At 44.1% G+C, this 21,923-nt stretch overlaps 1 long non-coding RNA gene across 6 annotated transcripts in view; it reads left to right on the forward strand.

The window, feature by feature from the left end:
• Positions 1-21,923, forward strand: part of dpp6a — a 211,447-nt gene that overhangs the window by 180,007 nt on the left and 9,517 nt on the right. For all 6 annotated transcript variants that reach the window (XR_002195866.2, XR_002195869.2, XR_002195868.3 and 3 more), the window contains 14 exons: positions 5,636-5,730; positions 5,974-6,048; positions 7,074-7,126; positions 7,881-7,962; positions 10,426-10,546; positions 15,583-15,737; positions 16,923-17,020; positions 17,443-17,566; positions 17,704-17,742; positions 17,867-17,974; positions 18,221-18,312; positions 20,164-20,211; positions 20,443-20,561; positions 21,779-21,826. This is a non-coding gene — a long non-coding RNA (dipeptidyl-peptidase 6a). The remainder of the gene's footprint in view (positions 1-5,635; positions 5,731-5,973; positions 6,049-7,073; positions 7,127-7,880; positions 7,963-10,425; positions 10,547-15,582; positions 15,738-16,922; positions 17,021-17,442; positions 17,567-17,703; positions 17,743-17,866; positions 17,975-18,220; positions 18,313-20,163; positions 20,212-20,442; positions 20,562-21,778; positions 21,827-21,923) is intronic.

Raw genomic sequence — 21,923 nt, forward strand, 5'->3', positions numbered from 1 at the left:
ATACGTTCTCTTGAAAACCAGAACTTCCACTTGCTGGAACTAGGGGCCTGTTGCTAGCTGGTTGGGTCTGCAGCCAGGCAGGTCAGCTGTATAGTGTTACAGATCGACAAACAAGGCAAAAAATTTTATGCTGGCTAAATAAATCTGGGTTATGAACTTAATTAGATGGTTATTAAAACAAATGCCTGATTTAAAAATATTTAAACTTGTCTGAGGTCTTCAGGTTGCCTTGAGAGTTGTCACATTCACAATGCTTATCAGCTAGTGTTCACAGTACCTCAGCAGTATAATCACTCACTTTCTGCCATACAGTTCGTTCTGACAGACCTGGTTATTTCAAACCTAGTCGTCAATGGCAACAAGCTGACTCAGGTCTTTGAATAGCAAAACGTTGGTATGCTTTTTTTGTTTTGCGGCATTTTTGGATTTATGCTGGTGCTGAGTGACACTGCTCCTGCTTTGAATCAAAATGAATGACTAAATGTTACTTATTTTAGTTAGGCTAGCTATCTTTAAAAGAAACTGAAATGCGAAGAAATTGTTGTCTCATCAATATTATGTGGTATTTGAGTTTAACAATTTCCTGTCTTTTGTCACATAGTAGCTCAGGATGCTTGCATGCATGCAGTTGTTTTTGTGTCTACAGCTTATTTCCATGTAATTATATAGAAGTTAACATTTTCAGCAGCCAATTTCATCGTATCTCCCCTGCTGTTAATAAATGCCCCCAATTTCCTTTTTTATGCCTAGCTCTTCAGGGGTTCCAAAACATTCTGCCTTGTTGCTCAATCCCTTGATTTCAGACATAGAATTGCTGAGTAGAATGTGCCCCGAACAGATTCTGACAGTGTATGGGTGGTGAATAGCATTGTGTGGGGGTGTGTTCAGCGTTGGCACTCTGAGCAAACAGCAGCACATGAACTGGTCTCTGTGCTTGTGCCAGAACTCAGGAGCTACAAAGGAAAGATTGAGAGGGAGACGCACTCTCTCCCTCCGCGTCAGAACAGCCTGGATCGAATGAATGAGCTGCTGTAGCTCCCTCCTGCAGAAGAATGGAGGAAAAAGATTGAGAGAGAAATGTAAAAGGGAGAGTGCATAAAGTCATCGTGCTTGGTATAGGGATGTATTTTGCAAGACACACAATATATAGGCCTGGAGTATATAGACCTGCTTCAGAAGCTGATGCCATCAAAACAATGTTTGGATGGATTTGCATATTTACTGTATTTGCAGCAAGTGCAAAACCAAATATGCTTTGTTTTTTTCCTAAAGGAAATAAAAACTGGAGAACAAAACAGCACGTCTTAAATAAGGGTGACTTCATGGTATAATTTAAGTAAATATTTAGATGTTTGGTTTTTCTTTGGTGTTTTACCAGTTGCTATAACATAAAATGCATTGCAAACCCATTTTGCTAATGTTTAAATAATTAGACTTGGATTTTTTTTTTTTATTGCAATAAAGCAGTCATCTTCAGTTAGAGAAGGGAATGACTTGCCTGAAGCATTGATGAAGCACACTCTGGTATGAGTGTGCACAGTCAAATTAAAGCCATAGGGTTCTGAGTAGAGGCTGGTATAGTATTAGTCTGAGATAATAACAGGCATAAAAGTGGGATTATTGCAAATGTACATTAATACGTGGAACATCTATGGTACTCATAGCTAATATTGTACATGGATTCTATCTTTTTGCATGCACGCACACACAAACACATACACACACACACACAAAGACCTGTCCTGCTGTGATCTGTTGTGAGTGAGGGATGTTGCCTCCCTTGAGCGAAAGACTGAATGAATAAGACATGTTGAAGGAGTAGAGGTGTAGATTATAGGGGTTAGTGCAGACCCAGTGAAGGGAGTCCTGATAGAGAGTAGTCAAGTGCGAAGGGGAACGAGATGGAGCGGGAGAGAGAGTCTTGGGTGCTGTGAAACAGGGATGGATAGATGGCATGGTTCAGTTAAAGGGAATAAACCCTGGGGTGTTTTGGGATGAAAGCTAATCACGGCAGGTATGTTGAGGTCTGTGGAAGTCTGGTAGAATGATGATGGAGGAGACTATGGAGAAGGCATTAGGACATGTTTGGAAATCATGTCATGTTTGAGTGGACAGTGAATACACTGAAGGCAGCGAATTATCAAAATAGAAAGATAGAAGGACCCGTCCCGATTCTGAGGGTGCTCACTGGAAAAGGGCAGGATGGAAATGGACTTTGAGGGAATAGTTTGATAGGATTATCAAACCTGGTTCATTGACTGGGTTGCCACTTCAGTGAGATGGAGATTTTTTTTTAAACAAATGCAGAATCAGAATAGGTTTTTTTTTCTTACAGGAAACTAGGGTGACATTTTTCCAAACTATCTCAATTGTACTTTTTCACGAGTACTGCTATGTCCTGATGCTTAATCATGATTGTCCATTATATATTTGGTAATTTAAGGTTCAGACGGTAGATCTATTATCTTTCCCTCATGCTTTTTAATTGGTTTTGGTCACTTAAGTTGACGCTGTGTTTTCACTTCACAAAAGATGTTGCACAAAATATATGAATAATTGCAATCCCTGGTCCAGTTTGGGAACCTCAGCACTGACCAATTTTTTTATTATGTCAATTAAGAGGTGACGGTTGTCAGAAATACAGTTATTGGTCCTTAATAATTTTGCAGACTCATTCCAAATAATTATTTGTTTTTAAGAAGTAATTTAGCTGCTAATTGGCGTGACTAACAGCAGTCAGTGCATGCATTTCCATACCTTATCGTATTGGGCCCCATTGGGAATCAAACCCTGAATTTTGAATCCCCACGATGGTGGAAAATAAACTACACTTCGGAACTGGAACTTCTTCTGTTCTGTTTGCAACAAGTCACTAGGGAATGCTACCAGGGTTTGGTGTCATGGTGTCATAGTCTCAAGGATCCAGAGTGCCGGTGTTTGGCAAGCTGATGGCTTGTGATAGAAACTCTGAGCCTCTTTGTATGAGACACTATCCTCCGACACAGTTCCTGCCTGAACGCTGGTAGGAATGAACAGGAAGTGGTTGGGGTGAGAATTATCTTGTATGACATGGCACAGTGAAACCCCCTGCATGTTCCACAACTGTGGAGTAACCGTGATGTAGTGGGTATGCTTGTCATCCGCAGGGACTTGTGAGTCTGTCAGGATCAAAAGTAAACAAATTTTAAGTGGCACAGGAGAACACATGAAAACCCACCCCAGTCTTTCTGAAAACCTAACCTTAGCATATAGATGTATTTCATCCCAAACACACACCCGGATGGCTTTTAGGAGGTGGAGAGAGTGTTGGTGATTTTCCTGCTCTGACTTGACTTAAATGTGCTTGAAAATAAGAGACACAAGTTATTTCTAGCTGTCTGTTAATGTGTCTTGATCCAGCTTGTGCAATCTTGACAAAAACAATTGACATATGATGCCTACAAATTGGGCAAAGTTTTTGAAATGGTAATAAAAGCCTGGCAAATTTGCTTCCACTGAGATTCAACTCACTGTTGAAAAGACATACACAATCAAGAAATATGAATATGTTTTATTGACACATTGAATTTTTGAACTTTAAATGTTTCCGTCGGTTGTGCAGGGAGAGCAAACGTTGAAGACTATACAAAAGGTGTGCGCACTGTTTCCATTTGGACATAATTCACATGGACATATCTCTATATCATAAACTGTATTGTCATTGTACCCTTATTTTACCAGGTGAGTTCAATGAGAACAGTATGGAAGTCTGATAATTGTGTGGTCCTGATGGCACGAGGACACATGGTTGCCAATGGCCAGTCTGTGCCCATCCCTGGTACAGGTTGAAGGACAGGAAGAGAAACCCAGACTGTCCTAGAGAGAATGAGTGATTACAGAAGTGTGGAACAAACAGAGATGACAGATGATGGTGCAGGAGTGACTCCAGCGGAGGGAGTGAATCAGATGAGATTCTGGTCTGAAATCCCGGGTAGGGGACAACAGGCGTCTGGTGCCACTGAGACAGACTTTGGAAAATAAATCTTCCAAATGCTGGTGTGTGTTGTCAGTTTACCAGTCAGTGAACACAGAAGGTCATTTTAACTGAAACAATGAACATCAAATGAATATGTAAAAAGTGCAAATAGGATCATTTATATGTGTGCCAAACAAGGTCAAAGGAATATTAGAAAGCACAGGGAATCAGCTTAGCATAACAGCTTGTAGTTGCTATTTAAAAACAAGCCACTGCAATGCAGTATTTATTTAAATGTTTAATCTTGTTACGATACTGTTGTATTGATATTCCAGTTGCAGAGAGAGCGGTTGATTACATTTACTCAAAACAACTTCTTGAATGAAAGTCATTGTGACCGTAGCCATTTTGTAACCTCTTAAGGACAATTAGTTATGCTAGCAGATAATGCTCCGCCCACAACAATCTGTAGCAACCGATTAACACACTAATCCAGAGCTGTTGACTCGACTCTTGTGGCTCTTGACTGTAACTATATTCAGAACCTGTTTTTTATCGTCCTTGTCTGGTAAAGGGCAAAGCCATTGTGAAGACAGGAAAACAAAATTAACTTTTATCTCTTTATTTCTGTTGTCAGCTCTCTCTGGAGAGGCTCTTTGTGACTACAGGCGTCTTGGGAAAGTGTTAGAAAGTTTGATTAGTTTCTGTGTGTATATATTGAAGGGCATTGAAAGGAGTGTTTGTTGGATTGTGTCAAAGTGCTACCTCACAGCTCATACACAGTGCCTCTGCAGGTCCAGAGCATTCTTCACCCTGCAAACCCACACATCTAACACTACAGTACATGATTTCTTTTTATGTCCCATGATTTCTTTTTTTGTTTTTAGTTCCAAATGTTTTCATGTTTTGAGAAAATTACCTAATAAACACCATTCTAACTGAATAGAGTTGTGTATCCCTTTTAAAATAACCCAAATAAAATGCAAAAGAAATAATAAAAAAGTAAGATAAAGACCCCACATCCCTCTATAGCCTTCCTAACCACAACCACACCTGCCATGATAACCACACCTGCCATGATAACCACACCTGCCATGATAACCACACCTGCCATGATAACTACAACTACCATGACAACCACAAATGCCATGATAATCACAACCACACCTGCCATGATAACCACAACCACACCTGCATTCCTAACCATAACCACACCTGCCATGATAACCACATTCACACCTGCCATGATAACCACATTCACACCTGCCATGATAACCACATTCACACCTGCCATGATAACCACACCTGCCATGATAGCAACAGCCACACCTGCCATGATTGCAACAGCCACATCTGCCATGATAACAGCCACACCTGCCATGATAACCACAACCCCACCTACCATGATAGTCTCCCATTTGCTTTTGGAAAATACTCTGTTAGCACTATTCAGTCCCACTTCAGTAGAGAGCTCAGACGACCAACTGTCAATGCATCTGGTTCCAAAGAAGGACCATTAATTCATCAACTGTCTTTTCTGGATCCAAACACTTTGCTCTCTGATAATTAGTTTTTGCCAGTCTATTCTAGATCTAAAAGATTGGAAAGATATTGAACAGGGGACTTTGGCCAGACATGTTGTGACCCGTATGTGACTCCTGCTCTCCTTCTGTTGTACAGGTAACGAGCTCCTGTATCGGACACGTGACGGCGACGTGGTCAGGGTCAACATGGAGACATACCACAGGACGGTGTTGGTGCACAACAAAAAGTTTGTGAGTCTCTCCGACATTATGTTTTTTTTCTGTTGTGGGTGCGTCTCAAAGGTTTAGGTGGCGACTCGTGACAATATGTCCGCCCTTCTGAAATCAGAAAGAGCGGTGGCAAGATAAATGCATCTCTCATCTGTATGCAGAACGCCGTCATCGAAAGGATTATGTTGATGAAAAAGAAAACGACACATTGTTAGAGGTCTCATCTTTCAGTCTTTTCCTCTTGTCATCCTGCCCGCTCTTCAGGAAATGTACAAAGCCAGCCAGTATGAGGTGTCCCCCGACATGAAGCATGTGCTTCTAGCCTACAACGTGGCGCCGGTGAGCTCCTTCATTTGTTTGCTTGTTTTTTGAATTAGCGGTATGACAGGCGGATATGTTAACGGGCTCTGAGGGGAAACGTGCTGAGGAGGTGGGGGGGGGGGAGTAATCATGGCGTCCAAGGCAGAGGCCTGTCGCACACCATCGCCTTTCAGCCGCAGCAGAGAGAGAACAACCTGAGTGAACTTGTACTCTTCAGAGAGGGTCCAAAACACACACAAACCCTGCCACACAACCAGGAGAGGCGGATGAGGCCGATGAAGTGGGGGGATGAAGGGAATTGAAAAGAACAGGGCAAAGAGGAGAGAGCAGAGCAGACAAGAGTCCTGGGCTGGCAGACGTCTGCCACAGCAGGAGGGAAAATAAGAAAGATGGTAGACCACGACTTCGTAATGGCTCAGGTAGCTAACTCCACTCAGTTATATATTTTAGGTGATAGAAGCCCACTTAGCCAGAGGGACATAAAACAAAGTTGACCCGGGCTAACCTCTCCAAATATATCAGGAACAACAAAAGAGGTTGCAAGACTGTGTGATAGACAGTGCATTTGTTATTCCATAACCGTCCCTACATAGCTTATAGCTCCGTCCCCCAGCTGTCATTGCACAGGAACACACTCTCACTATACGTCATGCTGCTGCATGCCCTTCACAGAGGTGCCACCCCCTTCCCTCCTCTCTCTCCCCCTCCTTCCTTCCCTCTCTCTCTCTCCCCCTCCTTCCCTCTCTCTCTCTCTCCCCCTCCTCTCTCTCTCTCCCCCCCCTCTCTCTCTCTCTCCCCCTCCTCTCTGTCTCTCTCTCATGTTTCATTTCCTCTCTTCTACAGTATGTCATTCCCTCCTCGCTATTATTCTTCCTGTGTTTCTCTTCTTTCCTGCCTTGTCTCTCTTCTTTCGTTTTCTCTCTCTTCTGTGTCATTTCCTCATTCCCTCTCTCTTTTTATCTCTCTCTCTCTCTTTCTCTCCCTCTCTTCATTCCCTCTCTTTCTGTGCCAAGTTCCTCATACTTCTACCAATCTCCTTCCAGGTGTACCAGTACTCGTTCACTGCCTTCTACATCATCTGCAGCCTGGAGACTCCGTAAGTAGCTACCCCCCCCCCCAACCCCCCACCCCCCAGTCAGTCTTTGTGCTGCCACCCTGAGGAAACAAGGTGTACTACAGTCTGGTGGACTTCATGACCTCATCCATCGTCACCCCCAGACAAAGACATAGGGCCTGTGACACCTCTAATTCTCTGTCCTGCAGCACACAGCACTTTTCTAAATGAACAGAAAGTGGCAGCCATATATAAAGCACCAGTGTTTATAGGCAATCCTGAAGTCTTTAAACTGCCATGTACTGCAGTGGTACATCTGGGTAGGTGTTGGCACAGTGGATTCTTTTAAATGAATGTGTGTCTTGTTGATTGTCAACAAAGTAAGAGGTTTTTTAGCAGATTCTCTGTCACTTAGTGGAAGTGTGTGTGTGCGTGTGCGTGTGTGCGCACGTGCATTCATAAACACACACACACACACACACTGTGAGGGTGTGTTTATTTATATTAACCAGGTTGGGACTGAAAATCCCCACCAGAATGGTAAAACAAGGTCAGTTTGAACTTTCACCAGTTCCCACTAGGCAAACATGGCAACTCCGGCTTAGGTTAGTGAAAGTTCCAACTGGTGATGCTGTTAGGATTAGGGTACGATTTAGAAGCTAGGTTTAGATTTATGGTTATGCTTAGTTTTTGGGAAATATGACTATGAATGGGAATAACATCTAATGTCCCCACATGTATAGAGATTCCTAAAATGTTTGTGTGTATTCTGATTGTGGGCACCTCGTGGCTTCAGAGAAACGTGGAACTTGAACCCTCCGGAGGTGCGGAACGCCCAGCTGCAGTACGCAGGCTGGGGACCCAAGGGCCAACAGCTGGTAAGAAACACAAGTACCAGCACAGCACCCTCCCTTACACACACACTTTTCATTTTACCAATACACCATCTCTACAGGTGGCTCTTGGCTAGACCAAAACATCTATTGACTTCATAATAGAAACAAACTGCGTCTTCACACGTACATCGTCAGTCCATCAAGGCCCTGAAACTCATCCAGAATCCTACAGTCCTCCTGGTGTTCTGGCTTCCCAGCTTCTTCCGTGTTACCCCTCGGTTCTGCTCAGTCCACCGGCTTCCAGTAGGAGCTCAGTCCCGCCGGAGGGCCATGGTGTTCGTCCTACGCAACCACCCTCCCCACCAGGAGCCAATCCAAGCGCTTCGTTCTACCACTCCAGGTCTCTTGGGCGTCCCTCCCCCAATCAGCCAAGGCATACAGTAGCTATGCTCTTCAATGGTACTCCCTTGGTGGAACCAGCTTCCCACTGAAGCTAGTACAGGAGTCCCGTTCCCGTCGTGTGTAAATGTTTTAAGGAGTACTGTGAGCATTTCCGTGGCATCACCGGCGCTCCTCAGAGCAGAGAGACTGTGTGGTTACACCATGCAGCTCGGTGCAATTCATTACCCGTAATCTCTTCAGGTGGATTAATTACAGAAGTCACCGGACTGATATCACAGCCTCTGTCCCAACGTTGCTTGTCAAACGGCCCTAATTTCAACAGTCACTTTTGTTTAAAGGGGCTCCCCTCCAAGCAACAGACACTGGCCCTCTGAACTGCTCGCTGTACGGTGCAATGCATGTGTAACAGAGGAATCTGTCTGCCAATGGGAGTTCACATATACTTGTGGGAGTGCACAAACAAACATAAACCCCCCACACACACTAATGTCCATCAAACAGTTATCCGACTTTCAAATCTGTTCTTTACACACACACACAAACACACACATACCCGCATAGACACACACACACACACACACACACAGCTGTTGAAAAGCAGTGGAACTGGGTTAAATACACTGTCCTTCGATGCACCAGAGGATTGGCAGCTGTGTCTGTTTCGATGAATACTGTTTATATAACTCCAGCTTCAGCACTAAATGTCTCTCTTAAAAGGTGTTTTTCTCCTCTTCCTCTAAATCAGGAAGAACCATCCTCTCCCTCCCGGTCTCCCTCCCGGTCTCCCTCCCGGTCTCCCTCCCGGTCTCCCTCGCTCTTTCTCTCCTTCCACTTCTCTCTCTCTCTGCGGGGCTAACCTTCAGGGTCTGAAACGGCAGACAAATCTCCCCTGCGTTTTTCAGCCGACCCAAAATACGCACAATCCTAAGAATATTGGCGCTTGTATAAAGGGAGTAACTTGGACAGAGATTCTTCCTGCTTCAGAATCGTGTCAAGGTCGCTGTATTTCTCTGCTGTGACCTAGATCCTGTTTCGTAAAATGCGGGCCTTTATAGCGACACAACAAATGATACTGCCGTGTTTACTTTGTATGAAAAGGGCACAGGGTCAAAACAGAGAACACTGTTATCCAGTTATCCATTCGTCCCATCTCTGAGGAGAGGTCAGTTATTGTGGAATTATTTCTTTGTTTCAACTTGAACATCTTTCAGGCTGTACGTCCTAAAGAACCCTGCGTGGTTCTGCTTTATGTAATAGTGGGTTCTCTTGTGAACCTACTAAAATTACAAAACAAGCTCAAGGTGAATTGTTCAAGTTATTGAACTGTCTGTATTGGCCTTGGACTGGTTTCTGAGTAAACCCTACAAGCAGAGCAGCTAAAATTAACCCACAAGGACCCTCAACCATGAGCATCACATCCAAGGTAATCGGAATTGATTTGATATGGGAGACCAAGAGATTCTGAAATGTGAAACATGTGAAACACAGATTCTGAAATTTAATAATGTATGCTACAGCTAACATGAAGGAGGGGTGATGTTGTAGTTCATTGAATTGTACAGATTTATAATATTTGCTGGCTTTATCAGTCAGACACCCTTCAGACTGACCGTTACTGAGAAATGTTGGCAATTAAAGTTATGCGGTGACTACCGCAGGTATATAAAAGGAGGCAAGTCACGTGCAAGGTGCTTATATTTTAGATTTTTTTTAATTTACAGCTACAAAACTGAAATAGCATTTCCCATGCAAGGTCTCACATGATTTGAAAATGGGGTTTAGAGAGTAGTTGGAGAAAAATGTTTCCCAAGGTTACATTAGTATTTAATGTGTTTGAGTTTTCTCAAACCTTCCATGTAGCCACAGCCTCTATGTTTTTCTGAACTTCCCAACCATTAATTTCAGAACACACTTTCTTTATTTAGCTACTAGAAATAAGTCTACAATGATTGTTTACAACTGTACAACGGTAAACAACTGTCAAAAGTTTAAACCACCTTGTTTTTGCATGGTGGGTTGGGCTAAAGATGTTTTTCACATGATTACTTTTAATTTTATTGATCACCTGGGTGTTTCGTCACTTGTTCTCTCCTTTGCCCTTAGATTTTTATTTTTGAGAACAATATCTACTATCGCTCAACCGTGGAGAGTCGATCGATCCGCTTGGTTTCCACCGGAAAGGAGGGAGTCATCTTCAACGGGCTGAGCGATTGGTTATACGAAGGTAAGGCCACTTCGATTCACTGACAAATATTGGTGCTGATTTAATGGCCTGTCTGTCAGGGGTCAGATCAGCTCAGGGGTTGCACATTTTCTCCAGTAGAACCGTAGGGCAGGGGTATTCAAATCTTACCCTACGAGGCCCGGAGCCTGCTGGTTTTCTGTTCTACCTCATCATTAACTGGACCCACCTGGTGTCTTAAGTCTGAATAAGTCAATAAGATCAGAGGGTTGCAATTAACAAATGGAGTGGAACTGGCTTCGAGGGCCAGATTTGAATATCCCTGCAGTAGGGTATGCAGGACCTGGATCAACCTGAAAGACCAGCTGTGTTGAATTTATTCAGTCCCTGTTAACTAAATTTGCCAGTTCAAGTACTGTCTACATTCAACGCACCCGGTCTTCCAGTTTGACTAAGTCAATACACACCCTGTAACACTCCAGGAACCAGGTTGCCCAACCCAGGTCTAGATGCGTTGTCATCCATAGAGAGTGACAGTCAAGTAGACATTATTCCTGACACATACATGATAGAGCTGTTATTTATGCTATGCTAACGGGTGCATTTATATTCATACTAAATCTACTTAGTAAAAGGAAAAGCTCCCTGTTCCGGTGTGGTGAGGTTCTCCCCACCCACCTGAGTTATTTAGGATTAACTGAACAGAAAACCTCTTGGGCATCTGTTGATACTGAACATACAGGTGTCCGGTTTTGTGTCGTTCGTCCGCTCTGACTCGACTGATCAAAACCCCCCAGGGGCACCCCGGTGCCTCCACCTTTTCCGCTGAGTAGCAGATGGCCCCTTTGGGTTCAACTCCAGTAATGAATCCTTGTCTACTGCTCTTGTGTGTCTCGCCCTGCTCTTCCCAATTGACATTTCAGAAACACCTAGGTTGACAGAAGAACCGAGTTGAGAATCAGGGACAGCTTAGGTGACAACAGCTGTCATTTATTTTGGCCTTGGGGTATTGCTGAGTGAATGGTTTCTGCGACAGCCAGATATGTCTCTCTGGATTCCACGAGTCCAAAGACTTTTCACTGGCAAACCAAATTACCAATGTTGCTGGATGAACGTGAATGGTTAGGTGGGGTCAGTCAGAGTCTACGTTGTTGTCTGTGTGTTGTTGACCTAAGACATCTGTCACCCCAACCCCCCAGGTGCGTTTGTCTGAGACGGCAGTAGCATTAGTCAAAGTCTGTTTAAACTTTAATCAGGTGAATATTGCACCGTCCGAACCTTGACATATTTCGAAAATGTACACTCATCATTTATTAAGGGATATGACTCGGGGGGGGGGGGGTGTTTGACCTGCCACATAATGTCTGCTGGTGCAACCGCGGAAACAGAAATGGTACCATTGATCATGAAACAGCAGTACCAGTGACAGGAGGAGCAGCACGGGTTCTGCTGCATTGTTCAACCCATGATTTTGCAGATGTTAGCGTCTTTCGAATTTCGGAAACAGGGAGGGGATATGTCTGGCCCACGATTTTCAAAGATGGAGGAATGGAGCCCTTCAATCTGGTTCCAATCTCCTTTCTTAACGCATACAGTGTGTACTCACAAATGTTTAGAAAAGCTCACCCTGGAGTGGACAGCGCCATGTTTGCCATATCGTTTTCTTAAACTCAGCTGTGCTGATCACTGTGCGTGGGGTTTGTACCTATTCCTCCCAGCTTGCCTGGGTGGGACATTGACAGTTTGTGTAAGGTTAGTTAGACAGATACCCGCAGCAATTATAGAATGCTTTGTTGTCTGTGGCCTTTCAGATTAACTGAGGTTCTGAAGCCGACAACATCCTGGAATGCGATTTGGCCCAGGGATTGAATTAGAGCAGAGTCTGGCACTGCACGATAATACTCAGTCACACTGGGAATACAAGCAGTGTGGGCACGCCCCGTGGAGTTTGGGGATTGTACTTTTTCCCCCCGCAACCAGAGTTTGTCGATTGGCTTGTGTTTGTTTCAACGGTGCATTTTAAGGGGGGTGTTGTTTATTGGTGCTTCAGCTGAATATGTATGCCTCTTTACAAGCTAACAAATACCCCAACCAGTTTCATGTTGGTTGTTTTCAGGTATATCTGAATGTCTGTGTTTATGCTCAGTACATGTACCGTCATGTAACAAAGGAAGGAACAAGTCTCTGCTCTCATAAACAAATATGAAGACAAAAATTTAGTTTGCCAGACAACACCTGAGTAAAGAACAAAACTACTGGAACAATGTGCTCTGGAACAATGAAGTGAAAGTGGAGTTGTTTGGCCACAATACCAGTTGTCATTTTTGGCCAAAACTAAACACTGCTTTTGAACAGAAACGTGAAGCATGGAGGCGGTGGCATTTGGTTTTGGGGCTGGTTTGCTGTCTCAAGTTCTGGCCAACGTGCTATCATTGAGTCAACCATTAATTTTATAGTACCAGAACATTTCTATTGTCATTTTTATATGTGAGTTGAAGCAGAACCAAACATGGATCTTGCTACAGGACAATGATCCATAACACACAACCAAAGCTAAAACAGAATGAATCAAAAAAAGAAATGGAGGCTTATGGAAAGTCAAAGCCCAGATATCAATCCTATCAAAATGCTCTGGGGGGCTGTGCATGCAACAAAAACCTTTCAACATGACACAGTACTATAAACAAACGTAGGCCAAAACTCCTCCCAGTCAATGTAAGAGACTGACATTATATTTATTTTTGTTAAATTAGGTGAACTTAATCTGTCAAGAGTGCTGAAATATGTGATATCTTTATGTCCAAATATGTTAAAAAAGAAAAAATAAGAACTTTCTAAGGAGGTATATTTCTTTTTCACATGACTGCATACTATAAATGAATAAGGCCCTGGGGTATCTGGTACAAAGCCAATATACCACGGCAAAGTGTAGTTATTCGGTGCAACGCAATGCCTCGATACATGAACCCCAAACCCTTTAGGCCTTAATGCCATTATGAACTTGCAACCAGCATGTACAGGACAATATATTTGTTTGGCATACCTCTGGCAACTAAGACCTTTATGGCAGGCTGTGAAAGGCTCTGAAATTATGAATGATCATAATAAAAGGTGCGTGGTCATTCAAACCTGTATCACTACTGCCACCCACTGGACTGGACTCATCTTGCAACTTCTGCACACCTGCACATGCTTTCCCCTTACATATATAATATTTTTTAAGGCTTTGTTTGGCAGTAGAAATCGTAGGGAGACAGTGGGTGAGGAGGGAGACATATTGGTGAAGGGTGAAGACAGGAATTGAACCCAAGCCTCTGGCGTGGAGCTTCATGAGCACTGAGCTTGGAGTGATACACTGAACCATGGCTCTAATTAGTTAAATTTATTAAAACAATTGTAATTGTTTTTCACTCCCACTCTTCAAAAGGACATTGCAACACATCAAGCATGACCAGAACATGTTCTCTGTCACTTAATCCTTCTTGAATTGGCCAAAGCATTCGGAGAAACTGACCAATAAGATATAAAGGTTCGTAGATCAAATTCCTGTGACAGCGGGGGTAAGAAACGGATCTGTCCTTGAGCATGTCAGTTTACCCTACATGTTGAGAGAGAGAGTGGCAGCCCCATGCATTTATACAATTTTTGGGTGGAATTAAGAGTCAAAGTTGAACTTTGTTTTTAATTGACAGCTAAATTTATTACTTTAACGTAAAAACTGTGCGCTCGTACGGGCGTGGAGAAAAAATATGTGAAAATAATATTTATACAGTAATTGTCATTAGTTTGGGACTGTCTGATTCTATGGTATTAGATTCATCAGCTTCTACTGCCCACCTGCCTCAGTAACAGGCTCGCTCATGCATAACTCATGTGAGTGTTAAGCTGTGAATAATTTAGAACAGGGCTTAGCGAGCATCTGAACCAGGCAGGACAGACTAGTCTGTTAAGCCTGGTTCATCTACCCCAGGTGGGCTGTCTCACTTCTCTGTTGTCTGTTAACTGGGGACAACAGAGGGGTGAGACAGCCCACCTGGGTCCTCATGGCTGTGGATATGGGCACACTTCAAAGGACATTAAAAAAAAAAGGCAGGTTCATACACACGTACACACATACACACACATCGATTTTCCCATTGTGCTTGTCCAGGATGACTAGACACACACACACACACACACCAAGCAGTAGATAGAGCAGCATTTGACATGGCATTGCTTCTACGGGAAGTGTAGCGTTATCAAATAGAGCAGTAATGTTGGTCCTACTGCTAAATATAATTAATATACGCGCACACACACACACGTGCACGCGCACACACACAGACGCGCACACACACACACACACAGACGCACACACACACACACACACACACAGACGCGCACACACACACGCAGCACTCGGCTGGGACTGGACGCATCAGGAACGGCCTTGCTCTGTGTCTCCTCTGGGAAAAGATAAGCCACTGTTAATCTGCGCGTGTGCGCGTGTGCGCGTGTGTGCGTTTCCCTCTCTGTACTGCGTATCGGTGGAGCCTCCTGCAGGGTGTGTGTGTCACCCGTCCTCATCAGCCCGCATCCCTTTAAACACACACGTGGGCCATCGGGAAGCACAGAGGTCACAGGTTTTTGATGAAGTGAGCTGAGCCAGACTGAGCGGCGTGTTCTTGTTCTCCCGGGCATCGCCGTGGCGCAGACGGGTCAGAAACAGACAGTCCAATTTCCCTGCACACCGTACAGAAGCATTCGGCAGCGTACACACAGTTGTTCCTGGGAAATGGCCTTTTATGTTCCTTTCCCAGGCTCTCAACTGGTTCGATGTTGCTGCTCCCTTGTGAGATTTAAAAGCGGTGGGGGGGGGGGGGGGGGGGGTTTGATTTATGACCACATTTTAAGGACATTTTTATGAATTTGATGTGCGCGTTTGGGCAAAATTGACGGTTGACATTTGGGTCAGTCTTTTATATAACGGACGTTTTGGACGCGGGTCAGCACTGGGTGTTGTAATGTGGTCCATTTGAAAACACATAGTTTGTCATCTTCACTTAACTAAAGGACACTTCCCTCCTGTACTTTCGCAGAGGAGATCTTCCAGAACCACATTGCGCACTGGTGGTCTCCGGATGGGGCCCGGCTGGCATATGCCACCATCAACGACACCATGGTGCCCAAGATGGAGATCCCCTTGTTCACAGGGACTAGTTATCCTACTGGAAGGGAGTACCACTACCCCAAGGTTTTCTTTTTTTTTATATTCTATTTAATCAATTTTATCATTATTATCGCCATCCATAAAATGGAACCCTAAGGGTTGAACAGTATGATCAATAAGGTACTGACCACTACAGACTTGGTTTGAGCATTGAGTGACTGGGAAGCACAGTGGGCAATGCACATTGCGCAAAGAAAAGCAAGAATCCTCAGGAGGGACTTTCAGGTCCCATCCCACTCTAGCGACTCCCTAGGGCTCTTTGGACGCTTGCAAACCTGAGTGTGGTTAGATGAGCATTGTGGGAAAAAGCAGAATGGCTTTGATCTTCAGAATCTTTTGGGAGTGTTTGGTATCATACAGAAAAGTAAATACTAGATGCAACCAAAATTGGGGATTTTAGTAAAAAAAAAAAGGAGTTCAATATTCTAGTTAGGAAAAAGTGTATGATGGTTAACCTAGTACTGACTTAAATGTATACTCTACTACAACACTACACCCCAGTATATTAAAGTACAACCCTATATCCAGTAAACTACACTACACTCCTACACCTACAATACTCTTCTACAAACCTACATCCAGTATACTCTAACTATCTCACAAATAGTATACTCTACTTCACCACTACACCTCAGTATACTCTACTACAGCATTATACAGTATACTACAACAATAAACCACAACATCCTCTACCACCCCAATATATTATGCTACAACACTACATCCCAGTATATTATACTACACAATTACATCCCAATATATTATGCTACAACAGTTCACCCTGGTGTATTATACACGCCAGTATATTATCCTATGAGACTACACTCCAGTATATTATACTACAACACTAAACCCCAGTACTTTCTTTACATTTTCAATGGTATCCGGAAACACAAATAAGGTTAAAATATACTAGGAAGGATTTTTCCTCCCCAATTTCCATGACATGAAAATTGTGACTAAGGCCCTCTGTTCATATAAGTAACTCCCAGTAGACGCAGGACACTCGATGTCAAGACACTGTGTCTTTCCAAGCCCATCCAATGCCATTCATCCAGTCAGCTCATCCAGTCAGTCTACGTCCTGGAATCATTATGCGCCAGAAGGAACACACACCACGGCCTTCCGCCTCGACCGAACTCACAGGTGCCCAGTGAATGCCAAGAGGATGATGCTCATAGTCATCCGTCCTCCCTGTCTTCCACACAGGCTGGGGAGGAGAACCCTGTCATCTCCCTGTATGTAGTCAACCTGAACGGGCCCCTGCACACCATTGAGATGCGGAGACCTGAGGACCAGAGGATAGGGTACACTACCATACCACACTTACCAGTCACCTCCTGAGACCACACAGCTGATATAGCAGCATGGTTATAGACTAAAGCAAAACTGTGGGTGTGGTATATTGCTAATATAGCACAAGTATATGGCCAATAGACCACAGCTAATGGCTGTATCTGCATTGCATTGTGCCTAAGAACAGCCCTTAGCTGTGTTCTATTGACTATATACTCCGAAGCCCCAAGCTAACCTATTTGCTGTTATAGACCAGTTACCAATGCAATTAGAACAATATTATTTTTTTGGTCATATTTTCCACGGTTTTTGCAGATCTACATTCAGGGTTTGAACCACCTGGCTATGTGCTTTTATGGGTTTTAAAGCTATGAACACATTCAGATGTAACCTATATGTGATTTATTTACACGAATGCACACTGTTTCGACAGAGAGTTCTATGTCACCATGGTGAAATGGGCGACTACCACCAAACTGGCAGTGAACTGGTTAAACAGAGCCCAGAACATCTCCATGCTCACGCTGTGTGAAGCCACCACCGGGGTCTGCTCCAAAGTATGTGCGTGTGCTCCTCGGGTCCTATTTAGCTACGCAGATTAGAATTTTTTCATCCACCTGTTTAAATGATCATAACTCCTGGAGACGGATGTGTCGCACACAACATTTCTCTTCCAATGTGTGCATTCCTGTAGAAACACGAGGACGAGAGTGAGGGTTGGCTGCACAGACAGGTGAGATGTGAACACGTGTCTCTCGGGTATCCTTTTAATGCTCTTGATCACATACCCACAGATCGGAATGCCATTTGCCAATGATCATTTACCAACACGTTTCCATGTGGTGTTCCCGTGACAGAACGAAGAGCCGCTGTTCTCAAAAGACGGTCTGAAGTTGTTCTTCACCCGGGCCATACCACAGGGAGGCAGGGGCAAGTTCTTCCATATCTCCATGTCCATCACTCAGGTACCGTACACTTTCCTTCCACTCCCTTCCCGTGTCCTTCAGGTGGGCTTCCATATCTTAGAACTGGCTACAGTACTATGAGGCACAGAATAGATTGAACAGGATACCCGCTCTTTCGTAATGTCTCCTGTCAAAAGCAGCACAGTATTCAGACGTTTGGTTCAGCTAAGAGGTACCAAGGCAACGTTGAGGTGACATGACTTTTTTAACGCGCAGTCCTATTTGTGTCCGTTTCTCCCTCTGCAGGCAAACACCAGTACAGACACACTGCAGTCGATCACGTCTGGGGACTGGGATGTCACCCAGGTCTTAGCCTACAACGAGGACAGCCAGCTAATGTGAGCTCCCAGACACAGCTTGGCCACACACACACACACACAAACACACACAGAGTGAGATACACCTGTATTTGTTAAGTACATTTACACGTACATGTACTCAGACCTGTAGTTAATGTAACGGTTGCTGCTAGTGTAGGACTGAAGTATGCACACACATCAAATATATTACACAGTGGGGAGAACAAGTATTTGATACACTGCCGATTTTGCAGGTTTTCCCACTTACAAAGCATGTATTTTTATCATAGGTACTCTTCAACTGTGAGTGACAGCATCTAAAACAAAAATCCAGTAATTTTTTGTATTTTATTGCAAGTATTTGATACATCAGAAAAGCAGAACTTAATATTAGGTACAGAAATCTTTGTTTGCAATTACAGAGATCATACGTTTCCTGTAGTTCTTGACCAGGTTTGCACACACTGCATTTTGGCCCACTCCTCCATACAGACCTTCTCCAGATCCTTCAGGTTTCCTCCAAAGATTTTCAAATGGGTTCAGGTCTGGAGGCTGGCTAGGCCACTCCAGGACCTTGTGATGCTTCTTATGGAGCCACTCCTTAGTTTCCCTGGTTGTGTGTTTCGGGTCGTTGTCATGCTGGAAGACCCAGCCACGACCCATCTTCAATGCTCTTACTGAGGGAAGGAGGTTGATGGCCAAGATCTCACGACACATGGCCCCATCCATCCTCCCCTCAATACGGTGCAGTCGTCCTGTCCCCTTTGCAGAAAAGCATCCCCAAAGAATGATGTTTCCACCTCCATACTTCACGGTTGGGATGGTGTTCTTGGGCAAAGGCTAAGACCTTTGAGACTGTGGTCCCAGCTCTCTTCAGGTCATTGACCAGGCCGTGCCATGTAGTTGAACTTCTTCCATTTTCTAATAATTGCGCCAACAGTTGTTGCCTTCTCACCAACCTGCTTGCCTATTGTCCTGTAGCCCATCCCAGCCTTGTGCAGGTCTACAATTTTATCCCTGATGTTCTTACACAGCTGTCTGGTCTTGTCCATTGTGGAGAGGTTGGAGTCTGTTTGATTGAGTGTGTGGATAGGTGTCTTTTATACAGGTAACAAGTTCAAACAGGTGCAGTTAATACAGGTAATGAGTGGAGAACAGGAGGGCTTCTTATAGAAAAACTAACAGGTCTGTGAGAGACGGAATTCTTACTGGTTGGTAGGTGATCAAATACTTATGTCATGCAATAAAATGCAAATTAATTATTTTAAAATCATACAATGGGATTTTCTGGATTTTGGTTTTAGATTCCGTCTCTCACAGTTGAAGTGTACCTATAATAAAAAGATTACAGACCTCTACATGCTTTGTAAGTAGGAAAACCTGCAAAATTGGCAGTGTATCAAATACTTGTCCTCCCCACTGTATACACACATGCTGTGATTATGACACAAACACCCACCCACAAAACTATAACGAACGCTTCAACGAACCCCACCGCCTTCAACCCCCTCCTCCCCACGCACCACCTGCCATCTCTTCCTCCGTCTCTCTTCCAACCAACCTTGAGGAGTGAATTTGCTCCTGTCAGAATCGTTCCTGGCCTCCTTTAGGTTTCTGAAATGACCCGGCATGCTCTTCCCTGACATCGTTTCAATGGTTGCATCCCTTCCCGCTAACCACACTGTGCACTTCGTTCCAGCTGCTCGTAGCTCTTGTGAGCCCCACATGTTTCCTTTAAGCCGTATCACTGAAATCCAGGACGCTTCACCCACGCACATTCGATGTCACTTCATACTTACATTATTGACTAGTACAGGGCTTGGTTTATGCTGCATGCGCCCCTGAGCTTGTGGTGAAAACGTCAAATGTTAATTATTATGTATTTTGCAGATATTTCTTGAGCACTGAGGATGATCCGAAGCGAAGGCACCTCTACAGGTAAAAACACACTGACCCCTGGACAACTGTCGGTTAGGCTGCGCTCCGGCACTGTGCCTCGCTCTGTCGCCCCTCACCCAAGAGGTCAGGTTATTTTTTTTGGTAGTTTCGATTGGTCACAATGCAGCTGCGAGTTGGGTGACACGCTTTGACGGGGCCTTTTCCTCTCGGTCTGGAAGAACAACTGAGGAGAGTAACAGAGCTGTGTTTCCCCCTTTGTTCTGTCTGTAGCGCGGACACGGTCGGGCCCTTCAACAGACGCTGTCTCTCCTGTGACTTCTACGAAGGCTGCGGTTACGTCGGCGGCTCCTTCAGCCACAACATGAGTCTCTTTCTCCTCAGCTGTAAAGGTGGGTGTCGGTCTTTCACGTCCGTCCCCACGTCAAGCCATTTCCTCTCTTTTCAGTTGTATGAACCGTCGGTCTGTCGCTCCTCAAGAGACGCTCCTCATAGACACTAATTGAATTCGGAGTTGGCCGCAAACATGGTAATTGGTGCCGTATTTCATCCGAGGCCTTCTGAAAAACGACTTTGACGGTGGCGGGGGGGGGCCTAATAGCGGCAGCCCACAGATTTTTGTCCTCTCACTGAACTCCGCGGCACGACATGACAGCTGAATCCACCCGTTTACTGAATACGCCCGTACCTCATACACTTTTAATCCCCCTGTCCCCTCTCGCCCCGTTTTCATTTATTTGACGGGATTGTGATATCATTACAGCGTTGAGAGAGATTGCCTGGCTTGCTACTGAGACACAAATGTTTGTTTCTAGCGTGTTCCCAATCTGCTAAGTGCATCGATCATTTCATTGTGCTTCCCTTCCAAGTGCAAGGCTATGGTTCACAAGACGGAGCAAGTGAGTGTGCTTTTACGGGGGGCTTGTTCGTTTAGAAGGCAGTAGCTATTTCTTTTGCGTAACTAATTGAATAAATAAACAATAGCCACCCTAAAAATAGCAAGGTCTGGGGTGCTTCTTTTGTGTAGAAAAAAAAGTCAAGTTAACTTTCTTTGTATATGCTTGATCTGTCCTCTGCAAGCTGACGTCAGACTTTCAGACCTTCGATCGATTATGTTTTAATGTTGATTCTAAACTTTTTCAGGGGCTTTAAACCGTGGATGTTGAGTTTGGAAATACATGTTAAAACCTCGGAGACTTGACTATTTTATGTCTGTCTTCTATTGACAAGATGTAATGATTCTAAAGCGTAGTATATTTCATTAAATTTAGTTTCATCTTGCATCTTTAAATGGTAATAGATAATGAAATAACCTTTCCTATCTTCTCTGTCCTTGTAAGGACAGTGGTGTAAACACTGATTTCAAGGGCTGCATGTATTTTATCACTAGTAGATTTTCAGGTAAGTTCAGAAAATATCTGATGCGAGTTATTAAAAGCCAATTTCAGGGAAAAATCTGAATCGGACTGCCTGTCTAATCAGTCAGGAAGCCACAGCACGAACCCATGAAGCTAGACAGTTCCTCACACAAACTAAGGGCCACACATCAGGCAAATGCCTAACATTTGTCTCATTTAGTCATCTTTGTTCCCGTTTCGGTGTTTCTCAGGGCCAGGAGTTCCGTTTGAAGCAGTGTACAACACACAGGACCGACTGAGTGAGTATTCTACTTCAGATTGTGTTTAATGAAAACTCCATGTGGCATAAAATGTGTTGTTTCCCTCAACAACAACAAACTAAATCCTACAGACTGT

Source organism: Esox lucius, chromosome 21, assembly GCF_011004845.1.
Source record: "Esox lucius isolate fEsoLuc1 chromosome 21, fEsoLuc1.pri, whole genome shotgun sequence".
NCBI classification, from domain to species: Eukaryota; Metazoa; Chordata; class Actinopteri; order Esociformes; family Esocidae; genus Esox; species Esox lucius.